Source organism: Manis javanica, chromosome 14 (genome assembly GCF_040802235.1).
Source record: "Manis javanica isolate MJ-LG chromosome 14, MJ_LKY, whole genome shotgun sequence".
Taxonomy (NCBI): domain Eukaryota; kingdom Metazoa; phylum Chordata; class Mammalia; order Pholidota; family Manidae; genus Manis; species Manis javanica.
The window spans coordinates 63,786,719-63,799,649 of NC_133169.1; positions in this window are offsets into that span (position 1 = coordinate 63,786,719).

The following is a 12,931-nucleotide window of genomic DNA, read 5'->3' on the forward strand; positions in this document are numbered from 1 at the left end:
AAATAAAGGAAAATGGTATCTACTTGTGCCAAGATATTATCTAAACTGTGTTGATTATCTCACTATGTGTAAGCCTGTTTATAAAATGTATATGTGTATCTTTATATTAAGTTAAATGTTAAATACTGACAAAAATATAAATTTCTGTATTGGCCAATTAACCTAAAAATGTGAAAATTAAAATAAGGAGTGTGGTTTGAAGAAATAAATTAAAATGTTAAGGTTGTACTTCTAGCAGCATAGTTAAATTTAGTGATTCCAAGCTGCAGTGATGCAGTGGTTTTCAATTATAATGATGGACGCACAAATGTTAAAAGGGATGAGGTGAGCCTTTAATGTTTGTGGGGTACAGTGGGATTATCTTCACCATTATGGCTGCACCAACTGACAATGGGTGTTAACCTAATACCGAGTTAGGAAGAAATGCTTCAAAGTTGCCTCCAAGCTGATACAGGAAACTACCTCACAGTGTAAAAACAGTTACAAGAAAATCCAAGCAATAGGAGAAAACAAGGTCTTTCTGGAAACTTATTTACACATTCTCATTGTGTGTTTGGATATATAATATTGCTTCTTGGTGTTATTTGTTATCTTTGAACATGAATTACTCTTGATTACAATATGGTCATTAAAATAACCTAGTCACAAAATGAGAAATACTATATAATTCCATTTATATGGGTCCCTGGAAAAAATTAATGTAGACAGAGACTAAACTGTGATGAGAAATACTGAGGGGATGAAGCAAATTGGAGCTATTGTTTAATGGATGCAGAGTTTCAGTTTTGCAAAAAGAGACCATTGTGGAGATGGGGGTGGGAGGCTTGCCCAACGATGGGACTTTTTACCACCACTTGACTGTACACTTAACAATGGTTAGATGGGAAATTTGTGTTACCTGCATTTTGCTACAGTTAAAAATAATTCAACATTGAGGAGTCAGAATTTTTAACACTCAGAAAGGATCCCTGTGAATGTCGGTATTTGAAAAATAAAAAAATGATAGTATGTATTTTAAAGTCATAGCCAAAAAAAACCAAAAAATGTCCAATTTTCAACATTTGTCAAATACATTTTAGAACATTACTGTTTTGTGCAGAAGATCTTAAAATAAGTTAATTCATTTTTGAATTTTAGCCAGTTCATTTGTTAAAAAGTGGAATTTTTTACAGATTTATAATGACTCAGATTCATATAACAGGAGAAAAGAAAGATCAGGAATTAGAAAAATTCTTGTATTTAGTTTGAATCTGTCATGTCATGGGTTAGTTTTCTTGTAGTTGATTAATATTGTAGGTGACTAAGTTTTATGACAGAAAGAGATTATATGGGGAGAACCATGGGAGTTTATCAAGAGCAACAGGCATATTTTTTGTATAACATGTGGAACATAGTAAACATCAGTGTCTACAAGGACATACTAAATAAGACAGTTAAAATAAGAATTTATTGTTTATTTTCATTATTATTAAACATTGATAATAAACATTTAGTATTTATTTTATATTATAGAAGTCTATATTTAGAATTCTTTGAAACACTTTACTAGTAAAATGATTTTGGAAACGGTGATGGTCATCATCACTAATGAATTGTTAAAGATGTTGAAGCTGTTACTTATCCATAATTTTAGTCTGCACAGTGAACAGTGTGTAAGCAGAGTATATGTTGCCAATGCTGTTATGATTTCACAACTGAGGATAGTAATACAGAGAGAGGGTGACTGTTCCCCCACCAACATCCCGGTTTAAAGGAACATAACCAGTAAATGGCAGAGTTGAGACAGGAATGTGGTTTCACTGATATCTATGTGTCTCTGTTCTCTGAAGAGACACACAGCATAGGGAGATCTTGGCAGGCTGGAGACAATAGATGTAGTTTAGAAAACAATCAATGAAAAGTTTAATTTTAATTCAACATGAATGTTAAAGTATTGAAAACAAAACCAGGCCATCTGAGTGTTCCGAACAACTTAATCTCAGTACATTCTCCCATTCTCAGTGATGGAAAGGGTGTTTAAGTATGTGTGCAGCTACTGCACTTAAATATTTGTGCATAATGGGAAGAAAAAGAGAAAATTGTGTCAAGTTGAGACATGTTTAAGTTCTTCCAGTTCTGCTTTTTAATAAGAATTAAGTATGCATCACATACTACCCGTGTTTACACTTTCAGAATATAGTCTTTCCAGTTTATTTGTTTACTTCACCCTGGATCTAGATGACAGAATTCTCCATGTCTAATATCAGCTTTTTCAAATTTATAAGAAATTTTCTCATTTCAATAGACAGAATGGAAAAACTTCTTGCTCAAAATTCCAGGACTCATCAAAAATTACACTTCCTTCTCCTCTGGCCATGGCCTTAAATACTGTTTCCTATTAGTGAAAACAATGTTCGTGACTTTTGTTCAGTGTCTCTGTCTTAATTATCTAAGATATAATACAGCAATCTTTCCTCATCTTTAAATGGCTTTGTAAACTCCAAATAATAAAGGATTCATCCGTGAAATGGAGTTAATGAAGAAAGTGATGGAAACCCTTTCTGATAATGCCTGAGTACATTTATAGATTTTGAAATTCTACCTCAACCTGGACTGCATGTGTATATGAATCAGCAAATATAACTCAGTCTCCTAGGATATGTCAGCATCAAGTATTGCTCTGGCTTAGAAAACTGTACTGTGTCTGGAGTCCGGATCATGACTGTCCAGTGATGCAGAATTTGTCAAAGATCGTGAGCAAGCTCATTCCCAGGTCGGGCCATCCCAGGCTATGTGGTCTCCTGGGGTTGGAAGCTCCCTAACCCAGAGCATCTCAGTGCTAAGACAGTGCTCTGTTTGTGGTTCCTGGAACACTTCTCTTGGTAGCAGAAGAAATACTGAGGCACCTCTACATAAAACCACTGGGTTTGAGTGGCCACACTGCAATTCTACACACAAAACTAATTTCAGAGCTGAAATACTCAGTACAGCTCATTCTCTCATGAGGATAAAGCATATTCTGGAAATGGCGATGGTGCTTTAAAACACACATATGAAAAGCCCTAAGATGTGGATACATTTGTCTGATAAACTCTTTTATAACAGAATTCTATAACAGGGAGATATTTCTCTCCAAAGCTATTTTAAAGAGATACTTAGAAAAATAAATAATCACAGAGAAACATTTTTCCTGTATTATAATCTTGATAAATGTTTCTAATTATTGTTTAGTTTTGATTGGCAAGAGCTCATGAGTGACTCTCCTTTTTGGCTTACAGAATGATCTTTATGTAGGGTTAAGTTAATTTATTTGTAAATAAAAGCACACCTTTCAGAATATGTTTTCAATATATAACAATTTAAAAGGTTCACTATCTATCTCATAAATTAAATACAAAGGATTGACAAAATGTATGCTCAAAAATGAAATTGGAAGATGATCTTAAGAATACAAGGGCAAAGGTGCCAAAAGTAGATGTTCTTGAAGTATATAAAAGAGGCGTTTTGATTTTTAACTTTACTCTGTAACTTTCTATATTTGGGAACATTTTGGACAGGAAAAAATACTACTTACTGTATTTCTATATGTTTTGACAAATGGCTTTATCCATACCAATTTCTAGTTATACTTTCCTATTTGAGTGTCTATTACTGAGCTTCTACTTGCCTGCATGTGTGTGCATGTGTGTCTGCTTTTACTTAGCTGACAACCATCTTTTCTTAACTCTGGGATTTTTCTCTTTTAATAGTCTCTGAGAAGGAATAATTGAAATTTTCAATAAAATTCATAATGATTTTAGAGTAAATATAAGTTTTGAACCCAGGTCTACATATCTACATATCAGATGAAAAGATCACGCCTAACCATTCAATTGGATCATATGTTAGAAAAATAATTCTTTCTATAGGCAAGTAGTATTTTGTCCTATCCAAAGTGCTAAATAAAGGTTACTTACATTTTGGTCATGTTTTAATCTCCGAAAAACTTTGCTATAAAAAGACTATTTCCTTATTATGGCTATTTTACATGTGATGTTAACTCTCCAGTCTTCATAGATTCACTTCATCCAGGAAGATTTGTTCTAACCTATTGTAAAGGACATAGTATTAGGGCTCCAGCCTACCCAGAACAGGAGGAACTCACTTATCCTCTCACTGAGGGAAGACCACCTCATGGCTCTCTGAAAAGGCACATGGTTGCAGCTCTGAGGCTCTGGGGACTCCCCTGAGTCCTTCCAAGAACTCCCAGGAGGGGAGGAGGGGGGAGCAGACCAGGAGGGGCAGCTGCCAGTTAGGGACCTGGGGAATCAGACCAGGGAGTAAACCCACAGGTCTGCTTCAGGGAAAAGCATTCTGTTTGTGATGCTGGTTGTATGGAAAATGACAAGCTTAACAAAGAAGCTCAACATTAAGCTAGGAAATCTCCAAGAGATTAAAATCCCTGATGCTGATCTACCAAATCACTTTTTTCAGTACCTGGAAGCAAAATTTTCTCTATGTGCCATTATAAAAAAATTGTTGTCTAAGGGGTTAACATCCAAAATATATAAAGAACTCACACACTTCAACACCCAAAAACCAAATAACCCTAGTAAAAAATTGGCAGAGGATATGAACAGACACTTCTCTGAAGAAGAAATTCAGATGACAAACAGGCACATGAAAAGATGCTCCACATCACTACTTATCAGGGAAATGCAAATGAAAACCACAATGAGATATCACCTCACACCAGTTAGGATGGCCAACATAGAAAAGACTAGCAACAAAATTGTTGGCAAGGATGTGGAGAAAGGGGATCCCTTCTACACTGTTGCTGGGAATGTAAAATAGTTCAACCATTGTGGAAAGCAGTATGGAGATTCATCCCCAAACTAAAAATACAAATAACATTTGACCCAGGAATTCCACTCCTAGGAACTAATCCTAAGAATGAAGAAGCCCAGTTTCAAAAAGACATATGCACCCCTATGTTTATCACAGCACTATTTATAATAGCCAAGAAATAGAAGCAACCTAAGTGTCCATCAATAGATGAATGGCTAAAGAAGAGGTTGTACATATATACAATGGAATATTATTCAGCCATAAGAAGAAAACAAATCCTACCATTTGCAACAACATGGATGGAGCCTTGAGGGTTTATGTCAGTGAAATAAGCCAGGTAGAAAAGACAAGTACCAAATGATTTCACTCATCTGTGGAGCATAAGAACAAAGCAAAAACTGAAGGAACAAAGCAGCAGCAGACTCAGAACCCAAGATCGAACTAACAGTTGCCAAAGGGAAAGCGACTGGGGAGTGTGGGTGGGAAGGAAGGGATTAGAGGGAAAAAGGGACATTAATATTAGCATGCATAATGTGGGGCGGGGAGCACAGGGAAGGCAGTATAACACAGAGAAGACAAGTAGTGTTTCTATAGCATCTTACTACGTTGATGGACAGTGACTGTATTGGGGTATGTGGTGGGGACTTGACAATGGGGGAAATCTGGTAACCACAATGTTGCTCATGTGATTGTATATTAATGATACCAATAAAAAAGTTGTTGTCTAGAACAAGAATTTTTGTAAGTAAAGGTTAAATATTAGGTCTTTAACAGTGTCTCTACATCTTACACAGACATATTCTTTACTGAGTATTCAGATGTGAAATATCTAAAGAAACCATTCGAGCTAATTTCTGCCTTCATTGTGTATGTTTATTTGTTTTTATATTAACAATTATATTAGCTAGGGTTTTAAAATATTTATTTATATTTCAGTGACAGGTTTTAATATTTTAAAGTTAGGGTCTATTGCAGGTTACAAGAAGTGATTTCAAAATCTAGAAAAAATGACATTTTCTGTAGGGATTATCAATTTCATGATTTATTATTTCTTCCTGCTGAAATAGATGTACTTACTCTTATCCTTATCCATTCTCTGTTTTTTGTTTAAAATGATGAAACCAGAGTAATAATTACAAACATATAATCAGTAGGAAGTACTTAAAATCCTGCCTGAATCACATAAAGAATATAAAATTCAACGTGAGAGAAAATTTTTTTGAGAAGGGAATGCACTGCTTAGAAATCTAGAAGTAGCTTCCCGAAGTGTGTAGAAGTATGAGATGAACATTTCAGATATGCAACATTTACGAAAAGGCTGAAATCATAGACAAAGAATTAGAGAGAACCCCTTTATTTCTGTCAAACAGAGATTCGCTTCTGTGGGAAATTCTCTAGTTGTTTGGCAGCTCTGTCCACTGAGGGGCAGCCCAGGAGCTGAGAAAAGAAATCATCAGGGAAATACTCGGTAACCTCACGTTCAAGTTCCAACCTCTCCCATGGGGCCCTTTTGTTCCCATTTTTCCATGTGCAGCTCACAGATTCCAGGATTATCAGAGAATGTTCTGGGCCTTGAGGCCCCCAGGTAAAGAGCAGAATCATGTTTTTAGAGCTCAGGGATCTGGAGTCCCCTCCAGGATTGACTTGGCTTTCACAGAAACTGGTAACTGAACAGTCACAGTTAAAAGATAACGTCTATGAGTCTCTTCCCTCTTCATACTTCATAATATTTTATAAAGTTAATCATAAATTCCTTAAATAATTAAGGGAATTAAGAATTTCAACCATTTGCTTCATGTTTTGTTATTATTTAAACCTTTGCTATTTGGTGTAATACATAATTTGTTATTTACTGAAATACTCCTCAATTTCGTGTTGTCAAAAGAAGTTTTCCCTTGATGCCAAAAGAAGAAACAAACAACACATCACCAAACAAGCCACAGATATTTATAAAATATTTGCAAATAGTGTATCCAATAAGAGAATTTATCTAAGATATACAGAAGAATGGGTACATAATTCTCATCACACAATCAGAAAAAAGCTTATGACGTTGACAAATAATATGGTAAGCCCCTTCGATACCTAAGTATTTTCAACACACACTTTATTGAGTGTTTTTTTCATGAATTCATCTTGATTTTGTCAAACATGTTTTCTTTATCTATTGAGATTTCACCTTTCTTGGGTAACGCTGATGATTCACCTGGAGTTGGAGTTGGTGTGCTCTGTGCAGGGCATTCTTGGTATCCTGCTCCAGTCTGCTTTTGAAGACCAATGTAGCTGGAGAAGTAGTGGAATTGGGAATCCCAGGAGGCTCCATGCCAGGGCCACCAGGGTGGAATGGCTGTTGCTGAATCTATCCAATGTGTGGGATCTCAGAAAGTGTCACAATGGGGGTGATATGTTGGAACAGCAGGGCCTTTTTTAGGCTTTTGTGTTTCTGGAATGTGCCATATCCCCCCCTGTTGGAAGGTCTGGGGCCAGGGTCGGCATATATAGAAGGACTCAGGGCATGTTGTACTCTGGCCAGCTTTGAGGGACAGCTGGAGTTGCTGAGGGCCAGGGGCAAGGAGCATGCTAGCATGGCGCTAGCAGGACAGCTACAGCACCTTCTCCTGCCAACAGTATTCAGAAGGATGGAGAATGTAAAGAATGGTTCTTATTGGCATCTGACACTGGAGATAGTTTCAGAAGTTCCTCAACCATTTGTCACATGCTAGTTTCTCTTTAATCTACTGTTTTATATCCTGTAGTAATGGGCAGGTGAGTCTTTCCACGCACCTTGTTATACACTTCTAATGCCGGTCCCTGTGACAGAGTGAGCTTACCATCATTACTGGGGCTCTGTCTCTCCTATCCTCCTCTCTGTGGTTCCTTTATTTGGTTGCACAGAAACTGCCAATCAGCCATCAGCTATTCTTCTGGAGGAATAGCTCTATATGTGTGTGCAGGATTGGTGGGTCCACAGAAAGCAGTGGTTTATGGTCTTCCTACACCAAGCTCTTGGATCACCTGCAAATTCCTGTACCTTTAACTTGTTTTGTTAAATCTTTATGTAATCTTCAATTCTTAAGGATCACTTTGCCAGGTAGATTATTCTAGGTCTGAAGATTTTAATGCTTTCTCTAATTTGGATATATCGTGACACTCTCCTCCAGCCTGCAACATTTCTGGTAAAAACATCTCCTTTCTGTTTAGAACTACTGACAATTTAATTTAATGTACTTCCTTGTATGTCTGTGGGTTTATTTTGTTTAGAATTCACTAGCCTTCCCTGATAACAAAATATGTTTCCTTCCCCAGGTTAGGGAAATTTTCATCCACTTTTTTGAAAGAAGTTTTCTAATCCTTTTTCTCTCTCTTCTTTTTCTGAGACCCCAGGCATGAAAATGTTTGTCCACTTGTTTTGTCCCCTAAGTCCTTCAACCTATGTTCACTTTTTCATTATTTTCCCTTGATGCTCTCCTTGGCTGAGTTCTCCTACACTATCTTCAGTTTCCCTGATCCTTTCATCTACTTTTTTGTTGACCCCCTCTAGTGTATCGTTCAGTGTAGTTATTGTATTCTTCATATCTGTGATGTTTCCTCGGTGCTTTCTTATATTATCCATCACATTGTGGAAGTCTTAAGTCTGTTTATCCATTCTTCTTCGAGTTGTGTGAGCATTTTATCACAATTATTATACAAACCTTTGTTCAGGTAAATCACTCATCTCCATTTCACTGATGTTTTATTTATTTTCTGATGTTTTATCTGTGTTTTGTTTGGAACATGTTCCTCTCTGATCACTTTGTTTGGCTCTCTGTTTTTATTTCTATCCAGGACATTCAATAGATGGCACTCCCAGCATTGAAGGGTCGACTTCTACTAGAGAGAAATGGAGTCATTCATTTATTTTTAGTGATAGCAGATTTCTGTTGTTGGATGTTGTAGAGTTTATCTGTCCCTTCACTTAATGAAGAATATCATGGTTGCTTTCAATTTGGGGAATTAAGAATAAAGATGGTGCTAGTATCCTTGTCCAGATTTTTCTGTGGACAATTTTTATGTCCCTTCAGACAATACTGAGTGCAGTTGCTGGATCATATGGTAAGTGTGCCTTTAGTTTTATAAGGAACACCCTTCCAATATGATTCTCCCATTGTGTATTCCCACCAGTGTTGTGTGACAGTTCCTGTTGCTCATCATCCTTGACAGCTTTTGGTGTTGTCAGTTTTCTGGATTTGGGCCTTTGTAATCTGTGTGCAGGGGTGTCTCATTGTTTTAATTTGCATTTCTGTGATGACAGATAATACAGAGCATTTATTTATATGCTTATTTAAGTTTATATGATTTTTAGTAAGGTGATTGATCAGGTTTTTGGCACAATTTTTAACGAGATAGTTTTCTTTGTGTAGTTTTAAGTATATTTTCAGGTATGGTCTTCAAGCAGATGTTTTTTTGCATTTTTTCCCCCAGGCAGTGGCTTACTATCCCAGGTTGCTCACACTATCCCTCACAGAGATGAAGATTTTAATTTTAATGGTGTTTACCTTGTCCAACATTTGTTTCATGGGTCATGCATCTTCATTATTGAGCCTGGAGGACAGAGTTTGTGTCACTCCTCCATCATTCATGTGGCTCTGTCTCTGCATGGATGGATGGGATGTGGGGCACCCATGTGACACTCAGAGGCTGCTCACATGTGATGGGCAGGATACTTACCCAGCCCAGTTCTATCTGGTGGTGGAAAGAGCACCCCTGGTGTTAGTAGACAGAGGAAAGGTAGCAAAATTGGTGGCTGTCAGCTCCATCCATGGAGTGGTAGGATGACAGTGAGTATGTGCGGTTTACCAGAGCTTCCATCCCTGGATGAAGACCCTGCAGTTTCCTGCCTCTCTGGAAGTGCCTTCAAAATGAGTAAGTGGGTCTCCCTTGCATTTTGTCTCAACAATTTTCACTCTGCTGCTTTTGCAGTGCAGCTCAGGGTGGAAGGGTCTGCTCACAAGTCCTTCAAGGGTAGAATCTTTGTTCCCTATAGTTCTATGATTTTCCTGGTCTCAATCCACGTTGATTTTCAAACCAGACATATGAGGGGCTTGTCTTTCTTGTGCCAACCCTGGGTCAGCATGTCTGATGTGGAACACAAACCCTTCAAGTGAAAGTGCCATATTTGAGGATCCCTCTTGTGTGCAGGGTCAGTGCATCTGGGTGGGGTTCCATGAAAGCCTTTATCTGTGCCTTTCCTAACCTTGATGTATCTCTTCTCACTTTTCTGTGGAAGTGAGGTTCATATAGTTCTGAGGTCTTTATCGGTGGTTAATTATTTCATTTGAAGCTGTGAATTTACTATGTTCATGGGAAGAGGCAAATTTAAGGACTTCCTATACTGTCATCTTGAAACACTCTCCAGATTTACAGTTTGTGGTTTACATTTTGGCATATGACCATTTTGTATTACCTTTATTATTGGTACATTAGAAGTTTATCATTTGATGGGTTTTCAAAAATACATACGCATGTTCAGTGCCAATCTGTTATCAGGGAATTGTTTTACAAAACATTCCTGATGCTCTAACTCAGCCACCCTCTATGTCTTCCCTTCATAAGCAACAACTATTAGGGATTCTTTTCCAGAATAGTCTGGCCAGATCTTCATATATGTGGAGTTTACTATATGATTTTTCCAGTCCAAATAACATTTTCATGTTTGTTTCTGACATCTATAGAGTTTTCTTTTTTTTAAATGTGCCTAGGTAGTAAGACACTGAGGGAATGTACAAGAATTTGTTGATTATTCTTCTGACAGATACAGGGGAAGTTACAGTTTGGGGCTATTACAAGCAGTATTTTATGAATATTCTTTTAGAAGCCTTATATTTAAATGGGGTTATTTGCATTGGTCAATACCTAGGGTATTGTTCTGCATGTATGTTTATTTGTTAAGTATCAGCTATTAATTTAAAGAGATATTGTTGCATCTTCTCACAATGCCACCAAAGGGAAATGAGAGCTCTTGTTGTAGCACATCCTTGCCAAATTCAACATTTTTATTCTTATTTTTGATAGTATAATTATAGTTTTGGGGGGGTTATTGTCATGTGCTTATTGGACTTTGCTCATATATATTGTGAGATGAGTTTTCCAATCCTTTTCCACATTTATTTGGTCATTTGTCCATTCCTGAATTGCAAACATTAAAGGGCAGGTGCTCTGAAGGGTTCCAGATATGAAAATCAGGAATGTGTGTTATTCTGGGAGACAATTTCAGAAGCTATTTCAATGTGATAGGAGTAACTGGCATGCTGATATACTTATGGTGATTGACCAGGTAAGATGTTGACTGAAAATCAACTACTAGAATTTACAATTTGAAGGTCATTAACTGCCTTGATGAGAGGCATATGGTGAAGTATTAGGGACATTGACTGGTCAGAGTGGGTTTAGGAGAAAATGCCAGGGGAGCATTGGAGACAGAACCAATAATGAGTGTGGGGTGATATAAACATTAGCACTCACCAGAGCCTCTAGTCTGGAAGAGAGTTCTAGAGACTCCCCCACCATTTGGCCAGTGCTACAAGTGAAAAACCTATTACCTTCACTAATAGTGGGTCAGCCTTTTAAACCCTCTAAACTGAGTTTTTTCTGACCCAGGGCAGGCTGGTCTGTATTACAGTCCCTCAGTGATATGCCTCCATACTGAAGGTCTGATTTGGAGTCTTTTATTTCTTCATTTATCCCACATTTTATAGAAGGTGTCTGCTCAGGCATCATTTCTTCCTAAGGATGATTTGCTCTGTGTGTAGGAGTAAATTTGGTGTATGTGTGTGTAGCAAGAGGTTGGTTTCTGCCTCTTTATATGGTGCAGTCTTAGACTGTCTCCAGGAATGAATATTGTAAAAAGCAATATTTCCATAGCTAAAGAATATTTTCTTAAATGTGGGATGAATGCAACAGTAGATGTATTAAATTTCAAATAAGGAAGGAGCCTGGTTTCTCTTGGTGGCTGCATATTGTTATATCCTAAGGACACTTGGTAAATCCTTAGTAAGTATATTCTGCAAATGCTGATATTCTGGAAAGGATAATATAGGGTTTCTAAATGTTTTTGCCTATTTACCAGCATGTATCTTGCAGGTTAATACATCCTGATAACTGGTGATGTAATTATTTTAAAAAGATACATATGCAGGAATTAGGAATAGATAATACATTTTTCATAAATGGATACTTAAGAGTAAAATATTTTTCATTAAAACAAGCCATATGCAATTTAAATTACAATGCTGTAAAACAAGGAACTTGAATATTTTATCAAGTTCACGCAGTACTAGTAAAGGAGATGAAATATCATTATTCTGAGGACAATGGCTTACAAGAAGAGCGTTGGGAAATATAATGTGGACTTAGGGGGCTGAAGTGGAATTTACAAATATCAGGAGAATGTACAATTGCTTTCCTTCAGCAAAATGATGCAGGTAGCTTATTTTTATTCATCATAATGGGTGATTAGCATTCATAAATGTGAGGTTGTAAAGTGCATGATGTTGTAGGGGCTCTAGAGACAACATATCAAAAATCCATGCACAGGTCATTCAATTTGTCTTTTTAATACTAAGCTATTGGTTTCAGGTAGAAAAACTGCATGCATATAACATGTTTACTTTAATGAATATTTGTCTCCTTGTGTTCTGGACATTCTAAACATGAGAAATAGAAGGTTGGTCTCACAAGGTCTGAAAGATTCTAAAGTATTGGTGGATTGATTATGTAAATCTCTAAGTGTATATACATGCGTGTGTGTTGTTCTAATACATTAAGCTTCTAGTCATGAAGGAAAAGAGATGTTTAGAGAAAATACCCAAATGTATGTCAGTTCGTTATGCCCATAGAGCTACAGGGAAGTATTTAGTCCAATTCCATTTATGCAGCACCGTGTAGGTTGTCCTTGAGTGGTTTCTTATTTTTCTGTATTTTTGTGGTGTCTTTCAAAATGAATCAAATTAATATATATCAATTTATCATTACTAATATTATGACAGCTGGTTCTTTTTTAGTGTCAAAAAACTTCTAACCATAAGGTCATGAAGATATATTTCTGGTATTTTCTAGATGGTTTATTGTTTTTCTATTTACATTTGTA